Source organism: Nomascus leucogenys, chromosome 2 (genome assembly GCF_006542625.1).
Source record: "Nomascus leucogenys isolate Asia chromosome 2, Asia_NLE_v1, whole genome shotgun sequence".
Classification (NCBI taxonomy): domain Eukaryota; kingdom Metazoa; phylum Chordata; class Mammalia; order Primates; family Hylobatidae; genus Nomascus; species Nomascus leucogenys.
The window spans coordinates 95,310,834-95,315,912 of NC_044382.1; the positions used below are offsets into that span (position 1 = coordinate 95,310,834).

Sequence of the window (5,079 nt, forward strand, 5' to 3'; positions counted from 1 at the left end):
ATTTGTTTTCTGTTCCTGCATTAGTTTGCTGAGGATAACAGCTTCCAGATCCATCCATGTCCCTGCAAAGGACATGATCTTGTTCCTTTTTATGGCCGCATAGTATTCCATGTTGTATATGTACCACATTTTCTTTATCCAGTCTATTATTGACGGGCATTTTGGTGATTCCATGTTATATGCATGCATGTATCTTTGTAACAGAATAATTTATATTCCTTTAGGTATATACCCATTAATGGGATTGCTGGGTCAAATTGTATCTCTGCTTCTCGATGTTTGAGAAATCACCACATTGTCTTCCACAACGGTTGAACTAATTTACACTCCCACCAACAGTATAAAAGCATTCCTTTCTCTCAGCAACCTCCCCAGCATTTATTGTTTCTGGACTTTTTAATAATTGCCATTCTGACTGGTGTGAGATGGTATCTCATTGTGGTTTTGATTTACATTTCACTAGTGATCAGTGATGTTGAACTTTTTTTTCATGTTCTTGGGTGCATGAATGTCTTCTTTTGAGAAGTGTCTGTTCATGTCCTTTGCCCACTTTTTAATGGGGTTGTTTCTTTTTCTGTAAATTTAGTTTTTTGTAGACTCTGGAAATAAGACATTTGTCAGGTGGATAGATTGCAAATATTTTCTCCCATTCTGTAGATTGTCTGTTTACTCTGTTTATAGTTTCTTTTGCTGTGCAGAAGCACTTTTAGCTTAATTAGATCCCATTTATCAATTTTTGCTTTTGTTGCAATTGCTTTTGGTGTTTTTGTCATGAAATCTCTGTCCATGTCTATGTCTTGAATGGTATTACCTAGATTTTCTTCTAGGGTTTTTATAGTTTGGGGTTTACAATCAAGTCTTTAATCTATCTGGAGTTAATTTTTGTGTAAGGTGTAAGGAAGGGGTCTAGTTTCAATTTTCTGCCCATGGCTAGCCAGTTCTCCCAGCACCATTTATTAAATAGGGAATCCTTTCTTCATTGCTTGTTTTGATCAGGTATGTCAAAGATCAGAGGGTTGTAGGTATGCAGTCTTATTTCTGAGTTTTCTACTTTGCTCCCTTGGTGTATGTTTCTGTTTTTGTACCAGTACCACACTGTTTTGATTACTGTAGCCCTGTCCTATAGTTTTAAGTCAGGTAGTGTGATGCTTCCAAGTTTGTTCTTTTTGCTTAGGATTGTCTTGGCTATTTGGGCTCTTTTTTGGTTCCATATGAATTTTTAAATAGTCTTTTCTAATTCTGTGAAGAATGTCAATGGCAGTTTAATGGGAATAACATTGAATCTATAAATTACTTTGGGCAGTAGGGCCATTTTTACAACATTAATACTTCCTATCCTTAAGAATGGAATGTTTTTCCATTTGTTTATGTCCTTTCTGATCTGATTTTTTTGAACAGTGGTTTGTAGTTCTCTTTAAAGAGATCCTTCACTTCCCTTGTTAGCTGCATTTCTAGGTATTTTCTTTTTTTGTGGCAACTGTGAATGGAAGTTCATTTGTGACTTGGCTTTCTGCTTGCCTGTTTTTGATGCATAGCAATGCTAGTGATTTTTGCACATTGATTTTGTATCCTGAGACTTTGCTGAAGTTTAAAAAGGTTTTGGGCTGAGACAATGGGGTTTTCTAGATACAGGATCATGTCATCTGCAAATAAAGATAATTTGACTTCCTCTCTTTCTATCTGAATACCCTTTATTTTTTTCTCTGCTGGAAGCTGATTGCCCCAGCCAGAACTTCCAGTACTACTACGTTGAATAGAAGTGGTGAGAGGGCATCCGTGTCTTGTGCCAGTTTTCGAGGGGAGTGCTTCCAGGCTGTGGGTTTGTCATATATGGCTCTTATTATTTTGAAGTATGTTCCTTTAATACCTAGTTTATTGAGAGTTTTTATTATGATACAAAGGGTTGTTGAATTTTATCGAAGGCCTTTTCTGCATCTATTAAGATAATCATGTATTTTTTGTCTTTAGTTCTATTTATGTGATGAATCACATTATTGATTTGCATATGTTGAACCAAGCTTGCATCCCAGGGATGAAGCCAACTTGATCCTGGTGGACAAGCTTTTTCATGTGCTGCTGGATTTGGTTTGCCAGTATTTTATTGAGGAATTTTGCATCGACGTTCATCAGAGATATTGGCCTGAAATTTTCTTTTTTGTTGTTGTTGTCTATTCCAGGTTTTGGTATCAGGATGATGCTGGCCTCATAAAATGAGTTAGGCAGAAGTCTCTCCTTCTCAATTGTTTGGAATAGTTTCAGAAGAAATAGTACCAGCTCCTCTTTGTACCTCTGGTAGAATTCAGCTGTAAATCCATCTGGTCCTGGGCTTTTCTTTTTTTAGTTGGTAGGCTATTTCTTACTGCCTCAATTTCAGAACTTGTTATTGCTTTATTCAGGAATTCTACTTCTTCCTGCTTCAGTCTTGGAAGGGTGTATGTGTCCATGAATTTATTAATTTCTTTCAGATTTTCTAGTTTATGTGTATAGAGCTGTTTATAGTAGTCTCTGATGGTTGGCTGTATTTCTGTGGGGTCAATGGTGATAGCCCTCTTATCATTTCTAATTGTGTCTATTTAATTCTTCTCTCTTTTCTTCTTTATTAGTCTAGCTAGTATTATCTATTTTATTTATTTTTTTAAAAAACCAGCTCCTGGATATGTTGATTTTTTGAAGGTTTTTTTTGGGTCTCTACATTCTCCAGGTCTGCTCTGATCTTAGTTATTTCTTGTCTTCTGCTAGCTTTGAGGTTTGTTTGCTCTTGTTTCTCTAGTTCTTTTAGTTGTGAAGTTTGGTTGTTAACTTGAGATCTTTCTAGTGTTTTGATATGGGCATTTAGTGCTATAGATTTCCCTCTGAACACCGCTTTAGCTACATCCCAGAGATGCTGGCACATTTTCACTTTGTTCTAATTAGTTTCAAAGAACTTCTTGATTTCTGCCTTAATTTCATTATTTACCCAGGAGTCATTCAGGAGTAGGTTGATCAATTTCCTGGTAGCTTTGTGGTTTTGAGTGAATTTCTTAAACTTGAGTTTTAATTGGATTGTGCTGTGGTCTGAGAGACTGTTTGTTATGATTTCAGTTCTTTTGCATTTGCTGAGAAGTGTTTTACTTCCAAGTATGTGATCAATTTTTGAGTGAGTGCTGTATGGCAATGAGAAGAATGTATCTTCTGTTGATTTGGGGTGGAGAGTTCTGTAGATATCTATCAGGTCCACTTGATCCAGAGCTGAGGTCAGGTCCTGAGTGTCTTTGTTAATTTTCTGTCTTGATGATCTGTCTAATATTGACAGTGGGGTGTTAAAGTCTCCCACTATTATTGTGTGGGAGTTTAAATCTCTTTGTAGGTCCCTGATAATTTGCTTTATAAATCTTTGTGCTCCTGTATTGGGTGCATATATATTTAGGATAGTTAGCTCTTCTTGTTGAATTGAACACTTTACCATTATGCAGTGCCCTCCTTTGTCTTTTTTGATCTTTGTTGGTTTAAAGTCTGTTTTGTCAGAAACTAGGATTGCAACCCCTGCTCTTTTCTGTTTTCCATTTGCTTGGTAAGTTGTCCTCCATCCCTTTACTTTGAGCCTACATGTGTCTTTGACCCATTAGATGGGTCTCTTGAAGACAGCCTACCAATGGGTCTTGGTTCTTTATCCAGCTTGCCATTCTGTGTCTTTTAATTGGAGCATTTAGCCCATTTACATTTAAGGTTAATATTGTTACATGTGAATTTGATTGAATTTGATCCTGTTGTGATGATGTTAGCTGGTTATTTTGCAGACTTGTTTACATGGTTGCTTCATAGTGTCACTGGTCTTTGTACTTCATTGTGTCTTAAAAATATTGTATACTTCACAAACTTGCATGTCATCATTGCACAGGTGCCATGCTAATCTTCTCTTTATCACTCTAATTTTAGTATATGTGCTGTCAAAGTGAGTACTGAAAGATCTTAATAAGTGAGATCATATAATACCTACTATACTGTTTTCTTTTTACATTTATAAGCATCTTCCAAATTAGCATTTATACTCATGTCATTTTTAAGACAGTTACTAACTCTTGCATGGTATAGATATAATTTATTTAAGTAATTCCTAGGTATGTATTCCAACTTTTAATTTTTCCAGCAACGCTGCAACATATATAATTTGCTATTCCAATTCTACAGTTATAGAAGTATATGTTGAAATTGGGTTTACAGTAAGATTCTATATTAGTAGCATAAGGTAAAGTAAAATGATTCCACATTAGTAGCATAAGGTAAAGTAAAATGATTCTATATTAGTAGCATAAGGTGAAGTATTTTCAAGTCTGGGAAACAATAATGGCAAACTTATATGAGGGAAAAAATCTGTTTTTTTTTTCTTTTTACTATATTTAACATCAGTAACAACAGTAACCCTCACACACAAAAAAACCCACACACATTGTAATTAACTTAAAGAAAATAACATGTAAAAAAGGAATCAGACAAATGCTTTCCTCACTTTTTAATGGTGCTGATTTTACCTAATGAGTTGTTAACATTTTCAGCAACTGTCAGACAGTGGATATGAAATGCAGGGTTGAAAGCTCTGGTCAGGATTTGGGGTTTGCAGACTCTTGTTCTTTTTCCTCAAACTGCTAAGGCTGAAATTGCTTGTCACCCTTCAGTTTGACAATAAAACGAAGTCAATCTTGATTTCATGTTTCTCTATTGAGTTAATAAGTATACTACATTTAAAAAACAGGATGGAATCCTTCCAATAGTTTAGTTAAGTTTTTCTAAGTCATTGGGAGTACTGCATATTGCTAAATGGTCTCTCAACTTAGTCCATAATAACTTCAGAGGTGTCTGCTCAAACCAAACTCAGATGACTTAAACCCCAGGGCTCTCATTAGAGAAAGCCCTCCAAATTTTATTACATAGCACCATGGTTTTCCAACTGCAGTCCTATGCAAGGGCTCACAGGCATGGGTGATTCTAGAAGAATCAGTTTTCTTTATTTTATTTTATTTTTATTTTTATTTTTATTTTTGTTTTTATTTTTTTTGAGACAGCGTCTCGCTCTTTTGCCCAGGCTGGAGTGCAGTGGCACAA

General features: G+C 35.5%; 1 non-coding gene across 1 annotated transcript; it reads right to left on the reverse strand.

The window, feature by feature from the left end:
- Positions 1-3,832: 3,832 nt before the first annotated feature.
- Positions 3,833-3,939, reverse strand: LOC115831794. The gene has a single exon (XR_004027292.1). It is a non-coding gene; the product is annotated as a U6 spliceosomal RNA (small nuclear RNA).
- Between the last annotated feature and the right edge of the window lie 1,140 nt (positions 3,940-5,079).